Source organism: Euprymna scolopes, chromosome 13 (assembly GCF_053919585.1).
Source record: "Euprymna scolopes isolate OS-2025 chromosome 13, ASM5391958v1, whole genome shotgun sequence".
In the NCBI taxonomy this organism is placed as follows: Eukaryota; Metazoa; Mollusca; class Cephalopoda; order Sepiida; family Sepiolidae; genus Euprymna; species Euprymna scolopes.
The window spans coordinates 94,131,652-94,155,573 of record NC_136494.1 but is presented as its reverse complement, the minus strand read 5'-3'; the positions used below and the strand labels follow the sequence as shown (position 1 = coordinate 94,155,573).

Below are 23,922 nucleotides of genomic sequence, written 5' to 3'. Positions count from 1 at the left end.
TTTAACTGAAGCACAACTGATTAACAAAGTCTCTCCTTTAAAAATATTGAAATCCAGTTCTCTTTTTAGCTGAATTCATCTTCATTCAATCTCTTCAAACCGATTAAAAAGAATGTAACTAATCTCATCTGTATCTCCTATAATAATATCATTTAAAATTTATAAATGAAAGAATTTGCAGGTGAGAAGGGACCACTTGTGAATTTAATATTCCCTTGACACTTTTTCCTACAGAAGAAACCAGTTCAACCCACCTAGGATGAATGCTGTACTACAACAAATGTATAATTATTAGTTTTTATTAATAACAGCTACATTTACTGTTGATGGCATAAATTTTTCATTAAAATTTGCTGCTAAAAACAGAAAATTACTTCCATCTGAAAAAATATTCCCAGTTGGATAAAGAATTTTTTGATGGAAACTAAAGTAAAATATATATATATATATATATATATATATATATATATATTTTTGCAAAGAACATTTTACAACAATAAAATAAAATCAGTGAGGCTGTATCAAATATCGATAAGTGTTATTATTTAGATCTAGCTTGAAAATTTGATTAACAATTTTTGGTATAAAAGTTGAACAGCTAGAAATGGAAACAGCCAACACTAAAAAAAATGTAAATATTTCAGAAAGAACTACAACACATAGTCAAGAAGATGTAAGCTTGTGTCTAATCAACTCCGTCTGTATAATCTCATGGAAGTGTAACTAATATTCTTGGTGAACCAAGTGCAAAAGAGATCCAGGCAATTGCACAAAGGAACAGTGAGGATACTAAAAAGAGCTCTCGGTTGGTTTCAATATAAAGCAGGGCAATGTTGGCAGCTGGTTTGGCTGCCCCATATCCAGCATTATAATCTTCAAAGGAAGAAAAATAAAAAAATAAAAAATTAAAACTTCAAACATGTTATAAAACAGTGAAATAAATAAGAGGATTTTTTATTTAATTGATTTAAGCTAATAATTTGAATTCTAGGTTGAATGCGTTTTAAAAATTAAAGATTTATTAATTAATAGACAATTACCTGCTCCTCTTTTTTTTTTTTTTTTTTTTTTTTTTTTAGTACATATTTTGATGGCTTTTCACATATTTTAGCAAAAAAAAAAAAAAAAAAAAAATAGAACATCTATGAATAGATTGCATTTGATGAATCAAGTTATATTGATGAGACTGTTAGAGACATTGGTTGTGAACATGAGAAAAAAACTATCTAAAATTAGTTTTAAATTAATCTTAATTTAAGCAAATGGTTGTTATTTAAATACCATGACAGACGGTAAAAGAACCTTGTGCTTTATTGCTGTAATGTGTGAAAGTTCATTTGTTTATGTGTTGTAATATATTGATATTTTCTTCTCTGTTCTTTCTTCATTCATGCCCTCTTCACAATTAAAGGTTGGCACTCATGTCTCTCCAAGCTAGAGTTGTCAAAAATATCGATATTTTCAGATTTTTCTGTACCACATGTATTACAACAATACAATATGCAGTGTTTATAAGTTTGGTACAAAAGCCATTTGCAAAAATTATGCTGAAGAATTGATAAAATGATATTGATTTTTATATAGCTTGATATACAATATCAGCCTTGCCAAATAATTTAATGATCAATCCGATCTTTTTACTCCCAGACTATAACATCATATTACCATTTTTTTATTTTTTTATTCTTGCTTTTATAATATTCAATGTTTGAAGTGAAACCCAAGTATGTACTTAGCATTGATTGGATGTGAGAAGATGCAAGTAAAGTGACACAAATTGAAATACAAGGTGTCTTGAAAAAATGTACTTCTGTTTTGTGACATTTGCGAATCCTTGGTGTGCATTATCAGCATTGTTTGGACATGAAAGGTCATCAATTTGAATATTTTGCGAACATGGTTTTGCAATTACATTTGCCTTCTGTATTTGAAGCTATTCCATTTTACTCTGTGTTCATCACTAAAGGTTTTAGCGTCATTTGAAGTGTGAGTACATTTTTATTTTAGACACCCTCTAGATCTGGTAAATAGTTTTTAACCTCTTCAGTACATACCTGGCAATACCAATAATGCACTCTTACTTTAGTACCTAAGCCCCTTTACATTTCATTTCTTATTTATTTTAATAATTTCTATTATTTTCATGTGAGAAATAAACTAAATGTGAAACATTTTGTTTTTATTGTTTTGCGCGAATGAGAAACCCCACGATAATGTAGTAGCCAATTTGATCAAAATGATCATTTTTTGAAATTCAATGTTAACAAATATTTGTCAAGCAGTGCTTTTAAGTATTCCAATTTTGTCAATTTTATGCATCATTTTTAATCTTATCACATTAAGTGGCGTTTTTTTTTGAGTGGCGTTTGGTCTTGATAAATGTTGGAATATTTTGGAAGACTAATGGGGTATGATCCCACACAGTCGGATGATTCTATTTATAAACGATGCTGCTAAGAACTGACAAATCAAATAAATTCACGTGCTGCTACCAACCAATCAGAAACCAGAATTGCTTCATAAATATTAAACCTTTTCTGGTGCAATTTCACATGTTCTTTCCCGGGTTTCGACACGGTAAGAATATTTTGTTCTGTGGAACTGTCTACTACAAACAAGTCACCTACCAGGACTTGTGTGTAACAGCGAACCATCTGAAGCTCAAAGTGGCTTACACTTCTACAGGTTATGCACCCAGCGTGCGTCTTTATTTCGATGGATCCGAATCAAAGTTCGAATTGTGGCAAGTTAAATTTCTGGGATATCTACGAATCCAAAAGCTACACAACCTGAAAACAGAAACGACCCCGACTTCATTGAAAAGAACGCAACTGTCTTTGCGGAATTAATACAGTGTTTAGATGACTGAAGTCTATCACTGGTAAAGAGAGAAGCCCTGGACGACGGCTGCAAAGAATTAAACATATTGAGAGAGCATTATTTATCGAAAGGAAGCCGAAACTGTTACTGATTGTATTATAAGAGCCGAGACAACTGCAAATTCTTTAAAAATGTCTGGCGAAGTTATAAGTGACAGTCTGTTAATTTCCATGGTCCTTAAGGGATTACCGAGTGATTTCAAGCCATTTACCACCGTGATAACCCAGAAAGAAATACCCATGCCAGGAATAAAAAAACGCAACTTTGCCAAAAGCAGGTTTTTTCCTAAGAAAAGTACAAAAATTATGTTATAATTGGACGACCTAAGCACAAGAGTTTCCAATGTAGATACAGGACTCAAAATGGCGACTACATTAAAAATGTAGAGAGCTCTGTTAGCGAACATACATTTTTATTTTTGTGTACATTTGATGCGTCAACAAGCAATAATAATTTTCTTGTCGGTTGTGGGGCCACAACACATGTGATTACAAAGGAATCTGATTTTATCAATTTTGATCCCAACTTTAAGCAACAAAATCATTTTGTAGAACTGGCTGACTGGAGTCGAGTCAATGATATCGTTTTGAAAAAGGCAATGCGAAAATCTCGCTAAACAACAATAAGGGTGACCTGTGTTTCGGTATTCAGGAGTTCGCTCTTCTGGTCCCAAAATTTAAACAAAATATATTTTCTATGCAGGCTGCCATGGGACAATGTGCAGATATAAACTTTGGCCCCAATAAATCGGGGCTGGTGTGCCCGAATGGAACTGTATTTGACATTGGGGGGTGGGGATGGAAGACTATATTATTTAAATGGCGTAGTCCCATCAAAAACCGCCTGCCATGATCTACAGACATGGCATAAAATTCTTGGACACTATTCCTGATATCAAAAAGTTGCCGACTGTAGTTGATGGAATGCGAGTACAAACATCAAACACCTTCAACTGCGACGTCTGTACGCAGGGGAAGATGACAAACTATGAATACAAGATACCAAAAAAAAAAAAAAAAAAAAAAAAATCCTATCAATGGTGCATTGTGACTTGAACGGTCCCGTAGAACCGATGGCCAGAGAACATTATAGATATGTGTTGAATTTTGTAGATGACCATTCAGGTTTAATAATGGTTTACTTTTTAAAGAACAAATCTGATACCCTGCTAGCAACTAAGAAATATCTAGCCGACATGGCCCCCTACAGTGAAATCAAGTGTATTCGCTCTGACAACGGTACGGAATTCACCTATTAAGACTTTGAACTTTTATTAATTAACCATCGTATCAGGCATGAAACATCAGCTCCTAGATTGCCACACCAAAACGGGACTGCTGAACGTGCGTGGCGAACACTTTTTGAAATGGCAAGATGCCTACTCATTGAATCAAAACTCCCTAAAAACCTCTGGACGTATGCACTTATGGCGGCAGCCTATATACGCAACAGGTGTTTTAACAAAACACTATCTAAAACTCCATATGAATCTTTCTGCGGTAAAAAAAAAAAAAATTTAAGCAGAATGCATATATTTTAGTTCAACTTGCTTCGCATATATAGAGAAAAAGAGTAAATTGAATATTAAAGCTGACAGAGGTATATTTCTGGGATACGATAAAAACAGTCCAGCACATTTAATATTTTTTTCCCGAAAAAAAATAAAATAAAAAGAATCTGGTGTGTAAAATTCAGACACGTTTAATTGTAAAGACGAAAACCCGTCATATGAAGAGGATGGAATTATATTACCTCAAATAATTAGAACAAACGAAAAGAATAAAAATGACGGAGACGAGTGTCGATGATGATGATAAAGTCGAGAGATATCCCAAAAAAGAAATAGAAGACGACCCGATTTTTTTGTGGTCGACAATATAAAAGATTATCAAATCGACTATTGCTATTCAGTGGAAAATGGCCCAATAGACTGTGAAATTTATATTACCCCTCAAGAGGGATTTATAATGAAAAATAAAAATAGCGTGTGGCGACTTAACAAGTCATATGGTCTAAAGCAGAGTGTTCAGTATTGGAACACAGTGTTCCATGATTATATTATTAAACAACAATTTAGACAATGCGCTGTAGACCCCTGTTTATATACCCAACACAAAGACGATAAACTACTGATTTTGGTTTTGTGGGTCGAGGATATTTTAATCGCATCAAATTGTGACATAATGTTGACTGATGTTAAGAACAAATTAAGTAAAAGATTCAAAATGACCGATCTTGGCAAAATATCCTGGTTTCTGGGGATAGAATTTACTCAAAGCAAAGGACTTGTTACGATGACTCAATCGAGGTACATCGACAAAATACTATTAAAATTTGGAATGGGAGAGTGCAAGAAACGCTCTGCACCGGTCGAAAATGATATTAATAAAAAGTGTACACAGTCTGAAATAATGAATGACACATTATCGCGAAATTATGGGTAGTCTTATATATTTGATGACTGCAACCAGGCCCGACGTATGCTATACAGTAACGAAACTGTCACAGAGATTATCACGACCGAAAATGAAGGATTTGGACAGAGCTAAACAAGTCCTGCGTTATTTAAAAGGAACTAAAGAACAGAAGTTAGTATTTAGAAAATCAAGAAATCCCCTAAAATTAGAAGGTTTTTCGGATTCAGACTGGGCAAGCGACGAGGATCGCAAGAGTGAGAAGGCTATTACTTTTTTGCATGAATATCAGCGGAAAACCCTAGGGATAATGCTCAGTATATAGATTTCTATATATAAAAAAATAAAAAGAAAAGAAAATTAGTCCTGGACAAGACGTTAAACTGTATCCATTTTATTTTGTATTAACACTTTAACCTACTAATACTTTTGCTTAGAAAAAAAAAAAAAAAAATCTTTAATTTTCCCTTTTTGACGTTTGAACAGAATTAAAAATGGCGTCTTTTTAAATGCTAAAATTCTAAGATCCAAATGATTTCTAATTTTTGGTATGTCTAAGTAAATATAAAAATATATTTATTTTTGAGCAGAACAAACACAAGGGACTTCCCCATTATAAAAAATAGGGAGGATGTTGGAATATTTTGGAAGACTAATGGGGTATGATCCCACACAGTCGGACGATTCTATTTATAAACGATGCTGCTAAGAACTGACGAATCAAATAAATTCACGTGCTGCTACCAACCAATCAGAAACCAGAATTGCTTCATAAATATTAAACCTTTTCTGGTGCAATTTCACATGTTCTTTCCCGGGTTTCGACACTGTAAGAATATTTTGTTCTGTGGAACTGTCTACTACAAACAAGTCACCTACCAGGACTTGTGTGTAACAGCGAACCATCTGAAGCTCAAAGTGGCTTACACTTCTACAAATTCATAACTCCTTGATGTAGTGTGAGAAATTATATGACTTGAATCATGTCACTTCATTGGTTGATTGGTTTAACACCTTGTTTTTAATTACACATATTATGGTTTGGCAAGGCCACAGGGGAGACAACCGAAGTAACAAAATTGAAGCTGGCTTGAAGGACACTATATATACAAATGTAGGCAAATTTGGGCATAATTTATTGGTTTGAAAATATAGGTTCTTTTTTACCAATTGTAATAAAATTTTAATTGTAGAATAGTAAGTATTATAATCTCCAAAAACCCTGCAAATTTTCATGTAGTTTCGTCCCATAGAATTAACAATATAAGTATTTCAATATTCAATTTGGCTACCAGTGTGTGTATATATATACCACCTTTTTGGCAATTTTATAAGTTCCAAATCTCAACGACTATTGATCAGAATTTAACAAATGAAGGCTCATCGGAAAAGCAATGACCTGAATTATGTAGTGGGCTATGTGACATTTGCCCTTAAGGTTTCACATTAAGGAGATCATCCAGAGCTTATTTTTGGCATTTTTTTACAGCCATAAAATGTTTCAATCATAAAATATCTGATATTTCTCCAAAATCTCTGGCCTTGGAGGGGAACTTAAAACTTGCTGTTATGGTTTTAAATGGTCTGAAATAACGGCAAGGGAGGACTTGATTCTAAATATTTCTCATGTTATATCTCCCCTCTTTGGTTTTCATACATAAATTAAATTTCAGTGTAAGGATTATTTGAGACTGAAGATATTCATAATCGTACCTTATTTCCAAAATTGTACTTAATTATTTAAAAATGCATCCTCACATTACTGAGTGGCTTTGTCTGTCTGTCACACTTCAGGCATCGTTAAAAGTGCAGATTGAATGACATATTTATTAATCTTTTAGAATTTGGTACTATACAGAATATAGACCGTGTTATTTTCTTAGATAGGATTTTGTAGAGTTGAATGTAATAATCAAAGAAGAAAGCACCCGCGTGTGTGTGTGCATTGTGTGGTTATACAACTTTCCTTCAGATGAGATCTGAGAGAGAGATTAAAGATGGCAGCCGTGGATTTATAAGGTGTAGTCTCATGGAATCTCATGAGATCTTATCTTCCACTGCACACGTATGCAAATGAAATGGAGTCAGTTTTCTAATAATTTCTGGCAGAGGTGGTTGGCAAAAAACACGTGCTGGAAGTTGAGAGAGAAAGTTGACAGTGACGAATTCTGGCTGAATTTTTGCTTATTGTATTTATTTTGCTGCTTACCAGCCCATTTAACTGCAGATTTTCAAGTTCAATTTTCATGGTATCATTTTATTAAATCATTAGGTGAAAGTACAGAATAATTAAGGAGACCCGCTCCCCTCCCTATATTAAGAATGGGTTTCTAAATAACTATTATTTCAGCACGGTCCATATTCTGCATAAGTACTTAGAATTTTAACTGAAGTGAAACAGGCGGAGGGGGTTTAAACAATCAATGAAGATTAGGCTAACTACTAATAGAGCTGTGGAGTCAGGACAAATTCATTGTTTTAAGAGTCGGTGAAAATTGACTAACCCATTAAAATATAACTCTTAGTCATGGGCAGAAATCCATATAGAGTAAGATATAGTAAAATATCAAAATGGCAATGATTTTTTTTTTTTTTTTTTTTTTTTATTGAATTTCTTAGATCTTGGTTCATTTAAAAATTGTTTTATTCAAATTTTGAATTCCCAGAACCTTGAAAAACCTGCATGTTTTCTTGAAAATCAAAACTGCTATAAATGATATATGGTATATATAAAATATTACTTCTGGAAAATTTCTTTGTTTGGAAATTCTAAAGTTTCAGCAGGCTGAATCAACAGACTCCACAACCCAGACTATCGTTATAAAAAAATAACAAATAAGAAACCACTGCTCATCTCATTTTACATTCCAGACATAATTTGTATTTCATACGAAAATTACCAAATACAGACAAACAAAAGCCCATTGAAATTAATACAAATTTAAACAAACCTGTTTATTGATCTTGAATCAAATTACATATAACTTTCAGTCTTATGTTGTTAATCTCTGCTATTTTATTTAGATCCCAGGAAATAATGATATTTTCAAGAGAAAAAGAATCTGTAACATAGAAGCTGCAGGGAATTGGATGCAGGTTATTTCTGTGTATGCATGGATTTTTTTTTTTTTTTTTTACTTCTAAAAAGTAGGAGACTAGCTGAAGTTTTTGTTGATATCATTTCTTTCTAAAAGCAAGTCCCCCAGTCGTTAGACATGTTTTGAAAATCACCAAAATGTTTTATTTTGACATGAACTGTAAAGTAAATTTACACATTCTAACATGAAAAATAAATTATTAGTATATATAGTATATTTATATTTTTTAATATCTTATGTACAGTTTAACAGGGAATTATCTGCCTTATTCTTGATTGGTTTGAAAGTCAGGGCCCAGTGTTTAGATAAAAACTCTATCAATTCCATAAAATTGCAATTTCTTCAATTTCTTTTTCTATTTTTTCTTTTAAGCAATCCTCTGTGTTTTGTGTCTAGTAATTTATAATTGATATAGTTTTTTGCCTTTTATGGATGAAGACAAGATGAAAAGTTGTCAGGCAGAGAATCTTTGTCTTATCTTAGATATAAAGTGCAATGAGATTTTCCTTCATATTTTTTTTCTTTTTACAAGGTAGTCACCAATTATCAAGGTCTGAAGGTCACTCAAGGATAAGGGTTGATAAATGTAAGGGGGGTAATTGTTAATGGTGTAAGTTGAGTACAATTTGATTATTTAAGGAGACGGTTCAACAAGAACTTGTTTACAATAGACTTGAAGGCTAGCATACTGTAATCGACCAGGAAGCAGCCCAAATGGAACTGTTCTATAGGCAGGCAGTTTTAGGAAAGAAGCTTTATTCATGGAATCTGCATTTAGATTTGGGTACAGATAGAGAGTGGGGGAAATTGTTGAGTGAAGTTGTAGCTAGTCGAGAGTTTTTGTAAAAAGTTTGGCAAGGAGGGACCATAGTTTGGGGTTCAGAATTATGAGTTCTTTAAGACTTTTACCCAGTCATATCTGACTGAACAAGAGCATGCTACCTCTGTAAACTAAAAGGGTTCCATTCAAAATTCTGTGCAGATTCCTGAGCTTGTGAAGACATACCTGAAGATAGTTGGCGGTTAAACTAGAAAAAAATTAAAAAATAACATCTAGGATGAGATTAGTTGGAGTAATTCAAATAATGCCGATTTATACTCATTGAAGATTGCCTTGGGCCATTTTAAACAAATTTAATTTTCCTCGAATTTGAACACTGTGGATGCCACTGCTTTTCACATAAATTTCACTAATACATTTAAAAGAAAGGTATGACTTTATTTTGAAAAAATCATTGTAGTAGCAGTGATTTTTAGTCGTGTGCCAGCGACTCTATAAGTCACTCCGTCGGTCGGTCGGTCGGTAACACTTTTGTACTTGGCCTTTTTGGTTAAGATCAAAGGTCTGTTGTTAATAGATGCTGTTCTTAGCTTTTTAAGCTTTTCTTGGCCTTTTGTCCAAGATCAAAGTGTGTATTTTTTTTTTTTTTTTTTTTTTTTTTTTACATGAATAAAGGATTTAATATCTCAAAGTGCAGTATCTGTTCCGGCAGATACTGCAAGCAAAGACAATATGTCGGGGCAGCCCCACATATAAGACCTTGGTCAATGTAGGGGCAATCCTTCATACCAATTGTCACTATCCAGCTCACCTACTCCCCGGGAAGTTGGTACCCATTTCTCCTTCACTCCTCACATTAAAAATCGGCCTTGGGCCTAATTTGCTCGGTGGGGGGGGGGGGCAAATAAACACAGCTTTTCTTGGCCTTTTGGCCAAGATCAAAGTGTAGTATCTGTTCTTACTACATGATGTACTTATTGTGATATAAAGTGAGGGATCACTTTTCTGTATTAATTTAATGTAAAATGATAACCCACTTTACAACCAGTCAGTCTCAAAGCCATTCAAGTCATTCTCCAGATCATTCAAGTTTTTTTTTGAAGGATTCCAGTTATTTTTTAAGCATTCAAGTCATTCTTAAGGTCATTCAATTCATCCTTAAGTTCATTAAAGTCATTCTAAGTCATTTACTTTTTATTTATTTAAGTCATTTCAGCCCATTTTTTGGTCATTTTAGTTTATCTTTAAGAATTTCATGTCAATCCTACATTCACGCATTCATTCATTACACGAGAGCACACGACTAATGGCTTTCGGCCTTGTTTTTAATCGATCTGTTAATTTTTATTGGTTTAGCAATTTGACTTGATATTTCCCGCCTTTTTTTTTTTTTTTTTTTTTTTTTTTAATTTTTGTGTGTATGCTTATGCATATTCATGGTGTTTGCGTGATCCAAACTATTCAAATATTGATGGTATTCACCTTAAAATGTATGAAATAATAAAAATAAAATAACATTTAAAAAAAATTATGGCATTATAATTAATCTTGGCGGGGGGGGGTTAATCTCTAGCTGGGTAGTTCAGTCTCCCTTTGTGAGGCTACGGTTAACAACACTTACAGTATCTTCTGGGAATCTCTGTAACAAAATGTAGTTCTTTAGAAACGACTGTACTCTGAAGTGCATGACGTGAGTCGCCATCTTGAAACCTGGAAGAAATAATCAGGCTGTTTTGGTGTGTAGAGAGGGAGGGCTAATAAAATTTCCCCGGGATTCATAAAATCAAATTTGTGTGTCTCAGCTAAATTAAAACACTATCAGCATCAGTATGTGTGTATACTAGCAGGACCCGTGTACCAGATTTGCACAGTGGAAGTATGCCCTCCACCTCACCTGTAAAAAACAAAACAAAAAATAATTAAACTATGGTTGTTAGTGGGAGCCACTGCCAGCCTAGTAAAAAAGCGGGCACTGGCGTGGCCAAAATGAATGTACCATGGTGAAGTACCAACACATTTCATATTTAAATATTGAAGAGTTTAGCTTTCAAATAATCGCGTCTATTTTCTAATGATTTGTTCCGATAAAAAAAAAATGGAATTTTATTAAAAGAAATATGTAGCGTGAATAGATTGTTGGCAAAAAATAAGTTCCTTTTATTTTGTTCAATAAATTTCCATATTATTTTCGGCATACTAAGAAAAAAAAATGCAAGTCTTTCAGAGCTAACCTTTTCAATTTAAGTATGATGAATATTTTGTTTTCTTATGTTTTTATGAAAAATCTTAATATAAAAGTCGTAAATATTTGAAAGCTGAACTCTTCAATATATAAATGTATATATTTTGAAACATAACCAATGTACACGCAGTGTGTTGCTGATGCAACAACGTAGGAGAATCTTATATGTTGGTAATGAAGAAGACGTCATCATCGTCATTGTAGACGGCAACAAAGGAGAATCTTAATTTTTCAAGTAATCGCGTCCATTTTCTAATGATTTGTTATGATACAAAAAAGAAATTATGGAAATTTAATAAAGAAATATGTAGCGTAAATGGCAAAAAATAAGTTAATTTTATTTTGTTCTATAAAGTTGTGTATTTTTTGAGCATAATAAAAAAAAAAAAAAACATTTGGGAGCTAATCTTTTTAAATTTAATTATGACGATGTCTACGATGGAGAATCTTATATTTGATAGCGTATTTTAAACTTTGTATAAGAAAGCAAGTAAATAGATTATTTAATGATTTTCTCTTTCTTGTATTTTTCTATCTCACATGTCTGTAATGACCTATGCATTAAATGAACTTGACTCCAGACATAAAAATATATATCTTAGTGACGCCATATTTTAATACTAATAAGCGTTTGTTTATAAAGCTAATAACTGTATTCTGGAATATGAGAATTTTCAGAGCTCAGCCAATCAGAATGAATGGACTTGGGCTAGGAAGAGTTTATTATTTATGAATCAGCAATTGGAAATATTATTTTATATCTATCTATCTATATATATATATATATATATATGAGCCCGTTACAGTCTATGTAATCAAAGTATCTGTGGAACATATGAGCCCTGTGACAACTGGTAGCAGTGGTAGGATTAAATATTTAGAGAGAAAAATAGGGACTCCTTCCTCTAAAGATGTTGCAATTGTGATGGTGTTGCTTGTCGGATGCAATGTAGCATTTTATTATCATGACTGAATGTGTCTAAAATATTTGAAAACTACATAAAATATTGGCTATTAGGCTAGATGTATTGAATTTGTATGTGGTGTTTGTTGTTGTAAACGTACAATACTTAGGTCCAGAGGTGAATTTCTGCAGTCATTTTAGTATATAGGAATTTTCCATGTTTCATCCTTGTAAGGACTGATCAGGCATGGAATTAATGTTATCGCATGTTTTTTAATATATACACATGTTATTAAGTTTGCTAGTTAACCAATCGTGTGTGTGTGTGAAATAGATATTTCTTGGATGTACTATAATTGCACTATTTAACTGAAATGTCTGCACAACTAACCTTCTTTTGTTCTCATCGTAAGTCTGCATGTCTTGACCATAGACTTTGAGCTGTCTACTGATGTTCCATTATTCTACAACATTTTCTGACATTGTATTATGATGGCTATCATCTTTTGTGATGGTTGACAAAACTTTTGCCTATCAGAGTTTGCATAAATGTTATGAAATCTGTTAAAAATACTTTTGCACTTTTTGTGTACTTTTGGCTTTTTGAAAAACATCTTTCAAGGCTGGTTGAATGTCAGTTTAAGACAATATTGGGATGACTGATTACCAGAGAACCTTCAGAAAATCTTGAAAGAATGTTAACTCATCAATCACTGAACAGTCTCTCAACTCTGTCACATGCTTACAATATTCTCTCTTTAAAAACTATTTTTGCGATTTTCATCTCAATCTCCATCTTTTTCGTCTTTGTCATTTCTCTATCCTTTATATGTTTCTTCATCTTCTTCAGGATTTAATTTGCAAAGTTCACTATGACAACTCATTTCTTTTAAGTTTTTTTTTCGTGTGTGTGTGTGTACTAATAAGATGCTTACTGTTCAAGATCAAGAAATGTTATATTTTTCTTATTGTTCACAAAATCTTATTGTCTTTGAAATTTACATTTTATGCAATTTCATCAACTCTAAAAGATGACTTTGTTGCAATTTCTTTATCAAAAAATGAATACTTGTAAAGTGTAGACAACGATTCCAGGTGTAATGGGTTATCTAGGATGATTGACAAGAATGAATTTATGGTCAGTTTGACCATAAATTTGACGTTCAATGTGAGAGAAATTTTTAGTTATGCTTAAGACGACGTATAATGTTAGATCTGGAATAAAATGGAGTGCTAAAAGCGCCTGTTCTCTCTGTAGGGATGATCTATCCACAAAATACCTAAGTTAGTTAAAGAATTGGAGATCTATTTAGTTAATCAAATAACGTCTATTATAAAGTTAAAATCGTTGTCGTATCCTTCAAGGATATACAAGACTCTCAGGAAAACGATCATCTTTACCGGTGATCTTTTAAAACTGATATAATGTAAGATTCAATTAGTAAAATATAACAATTAAAAAAAAAAAGTTGGAAAATTTTTTTAAGTCCAGGAAATTTGTTTCACATGAATTGCTAAACATTTTATATATATATATATATATATATATATATATATATATATATATATATTCATGTTGCTAGATGTGTGTCCTAACTCTTTGATCACAACCGTTGTTACAACGGCTAATCTGAAAAGACGGTAAACTCTTTATTTGGGTGTCCTAGAAACGATACTCCTAAATTTTCTCATGAAAAATTTTATATTACATATGAAGTTACAGTTTGTGTGAAATTTGGTTTTAAAACAAAATCATTACTTTGAGACACAAGTAAATTGTTAGTCTTTAATTATCAGCTCACAGGCAAAAATAAAAATAAACACTCTATCTATCCTGTTGATGTGTGATTTTCTTTTTTTCCGGTGTGTGTGTATGAGAGAGAGGTCAAGAACAATGAAAATGAAAGGTCTTTGTTATTTTACCGACAGTAGAAAATATTGACTTTCAATTAAACATTTTCTCGGCTAGTGCATCCACCAATTGTCTCTCCCTCTTAAACAGGGTCTAAAAAAAGAGACGTCAATATGATCGGTCCTGCACTAGCAACCAAGCTTTAACTTCCATCCCATTACTGCAATGTTGCATCCCTGTGCCTGTTTTACAAGTATTTTAATGGAATGTGCTCTGTTGAACTCGTTGCACTTGTACTCCTGTGACATACATATCCCCTACAAACCCGTTTAGCAACAAAATTCCACCCCCTCACTGTAGAGGTCCCTAGATGCTGAAACTCTAGTAGCTTCTTTCCTCTGACTGATAAATGTTAGAATTTTCTCCCTACTTCCCTGACTGTATTGACATGCAAAAGTTTAAATGTAATGTAAACCAACACCTCACTGATCTTCATACATACTCTCCTGTAAACATGGTCCCAAATAATAACTCCTTACGTCCAAGTGGCAATATGTCTTCTTTGGGGATGAGAAAGATTTATATTTAAAAAAAAAAAAAAAAAAGGCACTAATGAAAAAAAATATGTTGGAATTTTGTCATGTTCAGATTGGGTTTGAATTAAGACAATCTTAAAAATATAGCTTTAGTTTGAACATATTTTGAAATGTCAATTAAAAAGTCTGCATTTGTTCCATCAGTTTAAAAAATGATAGTTTCCCTACGAATCCATTGGAATCCATATCTACACATCCAGTACTCATTACAGTAAAAGAATTAAGATTTCAGACTCAGAGTTTAAGAAAAATCATACTGCCTTACTTTTACTTTTTAAAAAAAATTTTTTTTTTTATTTTCTCTGACGTGCATAGTGCTGATGTCTGTGAATGATATATAGAGAGTAAATTAAATGGAGTTGTTTGGTAATTTCTCTAACTTATGACGCCTTCTTATTTAATCCGAAATTATAAATGCTACACGCATTTATTTACAAGTAGTTGAATTTATCCAGAGTTTCCATAAGCCTTTCATTTTATATTTACTCGTTTTTTTTTGTTTTTTTTTCAATCGCATAAATTCTTCTTTTTTTCTCTGTTTACTTAAATTTATTAAAAAAAAAAAAATAACGTTTGTAGTGAATGTGTACTATGTGACGAATGCAAGGAGGGGGACTAGCTGAATAATGTTAATCTTGTATAGTTACCGGAGAGGGGGGTGAATTTTAATGAATCTCAGAAAAGATAGTTATAAATTTTGTTTTAGCTTACACTATTGCATTTTTTTAAATTTTAATGAAAATTTGATAATTGTAAATAAGCAAAGAAATATAATTGGATGTAATTATTAAAGGTATGCCGACATGAGAAAAAATATGCATGCAATTATCTAATAATTTTATCAATCTTGTAAAAGATTTTATTTTAGTTATAGAAAGCCCAAATAATCTATAATATAAAACTGTGTGTGTGTCTGGTCACGAATAGGCTCCTATATGGTTGACTATTTTAAAAAACTGATTACATATAATGATAGAAGATGTACCGAGACACAGGAATGATTATGTTTGATTCTGGCAGAATGGTGGTTCATTCAAATTGTGGGGTCTGCATTCGTGCCTGGTCCACAAAGTATGGAAATAAAAAATTTAAAAATTAAAAAAAAAAAAACGTTTACAAGTGTTTTTGATATAGATGTACATAATAATACTTTGATAAGTATGTTTTAACTTAAATAGGGATGGTATAATAAAATTGTGGGGTCTGCGTTCACGCCTGGCCTCCATAGAATGGAAATAGGCACAAACTTTAATAAAAACTTTTCATATCTATCTGCGTAAGTATACTTTGATAATTATGTTTCAGTTTGAAGAAATATGGTATAATAAAATTATGGGGTATTCGTTTGCGCCTGACCTCCATAGAATGGAAATATGTCACAAAGTTTAAAAAGGTTTTTTAATATAGATCCACAGAATATTGTGATAAGTGTTTCAGTGTGTACAGGTATGTTATAATAAATTATGGGGTTTATCTATTTTATTTTTATTTTCATGATATTTTGCTTTGGTTTTGATACCTCCAAATTCAACCCAAATTTACAACTTTTCCTTTTCATAACCTATCATACTTTCATAAATCAGAGTCCATTTTCTGTAGGCTGTTTTTGAACCCAGTCAACGATGGGTACTTTTGCTAGTATAATCTATAATTGTGATTATTTAACCTATTCATTTCGTATAATGGGAAGAGTGTTTGCTAATGGGTCAGGAGATCAGCGTTCAATTCTTAGTACTTTATGCCCGTTGGCTATAAACTCAGCATTATAAGGTGAGGATCAAGGATAAGTGGAGTAATCTTGAGAACAGATTGATTGGTGTAGTAGCTAATGAAAAGGGACACTTTGGGTTGCGTTCAATCGACCACTTTATTTCTGTAATTATAGAAATAATATAGTTTGTTTGCCAACTGAAATTCACTGCTAATTCATTTTGCTGAATTAGTCTATATAAATAAAACGGTAGATGTATGTATGTGTGTTTATCTGTGTGTAAATATTTAACCAATAAACTCTTAAACTACTGGTCACACAACACTGAAATTAACAGGAAATAGTAATCATGCACCAAGGATGGTTTATAATGAATAAAATCTTTGTTTGGATGGATGAATAACTCGTACAGAAGTCGACAAAGTTGAAATGCAAAATGTTCATTTCAACTTGCCGACATATTTTTATTAGTTTGTGCATGCGTAGACTAATCAGAACTAAAAGTGGTTTAATTTCATGACTTGCTTATCTGTCAGGTCAGCTCAGACCATAGTGAATGGTTCTGGAGTGCTAAAGGAGGGAATGCAGCTGAGGTACTAAATGTTATGACCGCCAATTACAAGTATAAAAAAACAAAAAACAACTACAAGTATGATAAACAAAACAAAAAAAAACTTTTACATTCCCCAAGTACCTATTTCATTCCCGATAATTCCAACGGAATGAATATTACCGTATTTTTTTTCTTTTACCACATCAAGCTCACACTGAATCTGATGCTGTAAGGTTTGTTTGTCTATCACAGTTTCTGACTATTACTCAGATGACATAGACACAGACGGAATTACAACTTTTCTTTATATAATCCCCTGCTGATTTTATAAAGCATTTTCTCACTTTCGAGCAAGTCTTTGAAGACTCTACTGAGGCTTGAAATCACTAATGAATGTTAAGTGTGTTATATATATATATATATATATATATATATATATATATATATATATATATAAAGAATAACAGTATAGCTATGTTCCAAGATCCACATATTTATTTTTACTGCAAAACAGCTCCTCCAGACGGTTAAAATTTCGACACATTTTTTCTACAGATCTGTTATGTTGAATCAAATGGTTATTATTACGTCAATACCAACTCTTTTCGTGTATATACTCCTCAGAGAAATAGAAATTCTTTGTTTAGAAAGAAAAAAATGCATGAGAATATAATGTTGAAAAAAAAAAATAAAATTCATAAAAAATCTTAACTTTGTTAGTTCCAGCAGTCATCAGGCTGACAAGAAGGTTTGTGTAGGTTTTAATTTTTCAATTCAGAGGAACATATCTCGGCTCAAACAAAAATTTATCGATTGAAATAAACACCATCAGAATCAACACAGTTTTGCCAATGTAAAACAAATGTATTTATGCCCATAACATAAAAATCTTGCATTCCGAAGGCAATCAAGTTGCTGATATGGCTTAAGTTTTTTAAACATTTCTCATGTAGAAAGTTGTCGAGATGTTTGAAAAAGAAGTAGTTGGTAGGTGAAAGGTCAAGAGAGTATGACAGATGAGGCAGTTGCGTAGCCCAACTTGCTCAACTTCTGCAGTGTCGGTTTAGCAACATGCAATTGGGCATTGTCATGGAGGAGAATTGGACCTTTTCTGTTGACTAATGCTGGGTGTTGTTGTCGAAGTTTCTGATGCATTTCATCCATTTGTTGGCTACTTCTCTGCCGTAATGTTTTTGCCTGTATTAAAAAAGCTGTAAGAATGAGACCAGTCGCAGACCACAATGCTTTGTTGATATTGTGAGCTATTTCAGCAGATTTTCTGACAACCTTGAATTGAAATAAGAAAATTATATGAATTTGCTTTTTATCCATCTTGTAGTCAATGTTTTGAAAAGACATGATTATTCTAAAACGATTAGATGGAGCAATAAACACTCTTTAAAGTAAAGGTATTATGACAACGTATTTGAAAATACATCATTTAAAATCAAAATTAAAAATTCCGCAAGAACTTGCTTCTCATCCTTATATATATATATAACCAATATACATGCTCTGAAACCGGCCACATAACTTTATTGAGATTTTTTTAAAACTATTTGAATGAGATCATCAGGAGATATATATCTATAATATAAAGCTGAATGTGTGTGTCTGCTCACGAATAGGCTCCTATATGGTTGACTATTTTAAAAAACTGATTACTTATAATGATTGAAGATGTATCGAGACACAGGAATGGGTATGTTTGATCTGGCAGAATGGTGGTTTATTAAAATTGTGGGGTCTGCATTCGTGCCTGGTCCACAAAGTATGGAAATAAAAAATTTAAAAATTAAAAAAAAAAAACGTTTACAAGTGTTTTTGATATAGATGTACATAATAATACTTTGATAAGTATGTTTTAACTTAAATAGGGATGGTATAATAAAATTGTGGGGTCTGCGTTTGCACCTGGCCTCCATAGAATGGAAATAGGCACAAACTTTAATAAAAACTTTTCATATTTATCTGCGTAAGTATACTTTGATAATTATGTTTCAGTTTGAAGAAATATGGTATAATAAAATTATGGGGTGTTCGTTCGCGCCTGACCTCCATAGAATGGAAATATGTCACAAAGTTTAACAAGATTTTTTAATATAGATTCACAGAATATTGTGATAAGTGTTTCAGTGTGAACAGGTATGTTATAATAAATTATGGGGTTTATCTATTTTATTTTTACTTTCATGATATTTTGCTTTGGTTTTGATACCCCCAAATTCGAAGCTATCTCTTTACAACCCTTCCTCTTCATAATCTATCATACTTTCATAAACCAGAGTCCATTTTCTGTAGGCTGTTTTTGAACCCAATTAACCGTGGGTACTTTTGCTAGTATATATATATATATATATATACACACACACACGCACACTCACATTTTATTTACAGAAGTTTAGATGAGACAAGTCATAGGGCTTGTCATTTAGCTTAAACACGTCCCTATATATATAAAATGAACTCATTTTTCCCTCTGATTTTGACCTTAATAGGATTGAAAATCAAGACATTTCATGCAAATGTAATATGCACAAACTGCAGCACATTATCTCAGGTGTGTTATAGGCCTATTACCTCTACACTTCCTCGATAATCGTGGATTCCTATATTTTTTCTGCTGAGAGTTCACGGCCAAAATCAGTTAAAATCAATGGAAGTTGTAAAATCTTTTCTCTCTAATAAATTCCTCCTACCCCTGCTATCACTTACACCATTGCGGATCCGTTCCCAAGGGACAGTACAAAAAAACACCAGTTTGGATTCATAATTGCTTAAAAAAAATGGAATGGCATTTTAACGTTCCTTTTCGTTCTATGTTTTCTATTAGGTGAAACGCACCATTGGATTTAAGCAAAGGGTTATTTATGCCATTTTGTTTTGTTTTTTTTCGCGTTTCACCGTGTTTTTTTTTTGTTTTCGTTTTTCAGAACACGTCCATCATTTTTTCCTGATTTATGCTTTCTGTTTTTCCGATTTCTTTTTTAAAGAAGTTTTACGTTTGTTCGTTGTTTTTTTTTGTTTTTGTTTTGCCGATCTTTTATAGAAGTTTAACATCGTTTTTATTTTTTTGATATTTAAACAGGGTTATTTCTTCGATTATTCTTTACTTTACCCTCCCCCTCTCACACACACATCTCCAAACAACGGGGCAACGCCAGGTAACCCCGCTAGTAATTAAATAAAATGATCCTTCCTGAAACCAATACGCAAGTACCAAGAAGTTTTATCAGATGTCCTGGTAGCTTTGTAGGCTGAGAGAAGGCTCAAGGCAATGGGGAGGCACTCATAAAGTCAAGTCACATTAGTTCCATACTGTTGAAGAAGTTGAGCATAGCAGAGCCTAATGCTCCACTTATATCCATAATAATTGAAATGCAAATCTGTTGAAGGCCGGCATATTTTGATTGTTTGCTGTTCTCTGTTGGTGATTCTGTTAATGATGAGGATACATATGTCGACAAGTTGCATCCCATTTAAATGGCTTGTCATTAAATAGACACCCAGCAATGTCTAGAGCCTGTTGGATGATATCATTGAGAAGACTGTACCTTTGAAATTTGCTGGCGCTCCTTCTACATGAAAGTGTGTGGAATCCATATATGGCTATCGTCTGGCCACAATGCCTACAGTGCAGATGACAACCAATATCACTCAATCATCATCAACTAGGTTCCCGATCAGAACTAATTTTAAACTTTGTGTTTTAAGATAAATCTTTTCAAACGAAATAATGTTGTTTCTGTTATCCTTATTTTGTCATTGCTTGAAAATAAGCTAGCTAAAAAAAAATGTCACTGAAAATATAAGATTGCAGAAATGATTTTAATTGCCAAAGAATTTCATGCTTTTTAAAAAATAGAAACAATAACAAGTTAATAATCTTGGGAATGTCCATCTGTCTGCTTAAAAACCATGTGGTTTTTTTGTTTCTTCGTTTTTTTTTGTTTTGATTTTTTAAAGTCAACTTGTTTGTAAAATAATTCAAATCGTATTCACACTCTGAATAAAAAATCCTTGCCAAGAATGGGTTTGCTTTTTAATTGTTTTTTTTTTTTTTTTTTTTTCTTGCGTCTGTGGGAACTTTTTTCTGCTTGTCTGTTATGCCTAAATTTAGTCTGCCGTGCTTAAGCTTTTTTTATCAATAAATCTTAATGGTAATGAGATAGGTATTGTTTGGATTATTTGGCTACTATTCTCATCTCATTTTTGCAATGTTTTGACAATCTCCAACTTTCTTCAAATGGATCTTTTAAATCTCTAGAATCCATAGAAAATTTCAAACTGAATCCTTTCTTTAATTCACAAAGGTATATTGTTTGCATTTCGTTAGCCATGACCAGATAGTGTTAAAAATTTTCAAATTGTATTCTTCTAATAACTTATTGTCTGTAGTGAGGATTGAATCCTCAACCTTTATAATATTACTGATTAATACTTAACATCTTTATCTTTTTTGTCACAAGTTCATGTGGACAATTCTAATACAAATTCTGAGTATATTTATCTTTTTAAAACAATCATGATGAGAATAGTAGTCCAAATAATAAAAATTACCAATCCTAATCTCGAAATTCTGAAACAGCGTGTCTAACTTTATGCAAATTGTTGTCGATTGTGACAACAGCATTCAAGAGAGATGGGGATATGAAGAAGATTATAAGTTATTAGAGCCTTACGCAACTAGTCTAAATAAAATAAAAAAGTCTAAATAAATTTTTTAAAAATTAAATAAAATCTCTTATAATAAATTGTTTTACTTTTGAAATGCGTCCTTGTCTTTTGATAGGCATTTTTTTTTTCTTCTATCAATTGATCTGTTATTTCTGACATTTAACATTTTTATTCAGTAAATATTAAGTTTAAAAATTCCAATGTGAAACTTTATAAAACTTGGTGCATCGATTTTGACACTCGAACTGTACATATGAAATCAACATGAATTAAAGGTCAGGATCGCCAGAACTTTTAGAGGCCTAAGTCGGGAGACAATGACAAAGGTCTGTGGAGGTTTTGAGACGAGTGAAAAGTTGTTAATAAAGGCAAAGGTATTTGTATTATTTGGATTCATCGGACTACTGTTCTCATCTTGAGTGTCTTATTTATGTTTTGATCGATATAACTTCTGACCTTCTTCAGGTATATCTTGTCGAACTTGGCTATGTTTCTGTTGAACTCTGGAATTTAGACAGAATTTTGAATAGAACTCTTTATTTATTTCACAGGAGCAGCATGCTTTTGTTCTATCCGCCATGATGACTGGATGGAGATCTTAAGTAATTCGCAATTGTATTTTTTTGGCTGCCTACACTGAGAAATATTTTCGAGTTCGACAAGATACACCTGAAGAATGTTGGGGGTTGCATCGACCGAAACATTGTGAAAATCACACTCCAGATGATAACAGTAGTCTAATGAAACCAAATATGGATAACCAATCTTCATCTCAAAAATTTAGAAACGTCAAAGGCAAAGTTAGTTTTCATCATATGAGATCAACAACACAAATTATGAAAACAAACTGACTCATGTGTGATGAATAAATCTCCAAATAATGAAACTACTGTGCAATTTTTTACCTAAACATTAATCTTATGAAGAACTCTTGACCAGCAGTAACGATCACTTCCTACACTGATGATTGCATAAGCATGAAGCGCTTGTGCCTGTAGATATAAAATATTATAGTTATAATGCCGCTTTAAGAAGTTGAGCCCTATTTAGGAAATTTAAAAAAAAAAGAAGCAATTAACTTTAGTGAAAACGCACCATTCCAACTTTTTGTTGTTCAATACTCTGTCAACTGTGAAAGCCCACTGAAAATGGCATTGATAGGTACTTAATTTCTTTCATTTGCAGGTTAGTTGCCAATAGGCTGGAAGAACGATGCTTTCCTAAGCCATGATGGCTATGTAGACAGGGTTTGAATTTCCTGACCTGCAGTAATTATCATTTCTTACACTGATGATTGCATAAACATGAAACACTAGTGTTTGTATATATAAAAATTGTTAATATTTATTTTTACATATTTTATATATGCATATATATATATATTATTTTATGTATCAATTTTCATTATTTACTTCAACAGTGCTCAATATGTGAATAGAGCTAGGTTTAAAGTTATGAAAATAGGTTTATGGCAATTAAAGCACACAGAGGCTTCCACATTTCCGTATATTAAACACAATGTGTGTGTATATAATACTCTGTAACATAAATACGATACGTTTTAGTCTGATAATTCCCTTCATACAGATTAGATGAATAATCCTATGAATCTTGTTTATATTATAGTGCTCAATCACATGTGCAATAGTGTACTTATTTGGTATACGTTTTTCTTTATATAAACATGTCTGGTTGCATATGTGCCTGCATGTTTTGATTAAAACTGAATTAAAATTGAATATTTGGCTTCATGAGACTATAGTTGAAACATGTATGCTTATATTTAACAAGAAATGTTTGCATAAATAAAAAAATGTATACTATATATATATATATATATAGAGAGAGAGAGAGAGAGAGAGATTCAATGCAATCTGCAATGATTAATGTTAAGTATGTATTTTACGGTTTGTTCTGATTGAAGTGCTATTTACGTGTCTGTGTACATTTTCCTACACAATAACTCTGTCAATTTTCAGTCTACAGACTCGAAATTTGATATACAGGGTACTAAAATTTGGGAAAATCTTTGTAATCCGTTTTCGGCCAGAAATTTGGCTGTTAAGGGGTCAAAGTTAAACGATTTGACCTTTGAGAACTCTACCAAATTCCTCTGCCAATTTTGGGTCTAAACCCTTGAAATTTTAGATATAGTTTCCTTGGACATGGATCTAACTTAATAACTTGATTTAAGCCCAAAACAATAAATTTTAA

At 32.3% G+C, this 23,922-nt stretch overlaps 1 protein-coding gene and 1 pseudogene across 2 annotated transcripts in view; both read left to right on the top strand.

The window, feature by feature from the left end:
* The window catches only part of LOC145292087 (cyclic AMP-dependent transcription factor ATF-6 alpha-like), a 169,730-nt gene that overhangs the window by 26,828 nt on the left and 118,980 nt on the right, over positions 1–23,922 (top strand). The gene's annotated exons all lie outside the window — the stretch shown is intronic.
* Positions 10,086–10,211, top strand: LOC145292462 (U2 spliceosomal RNA; annotated as a pseudogene).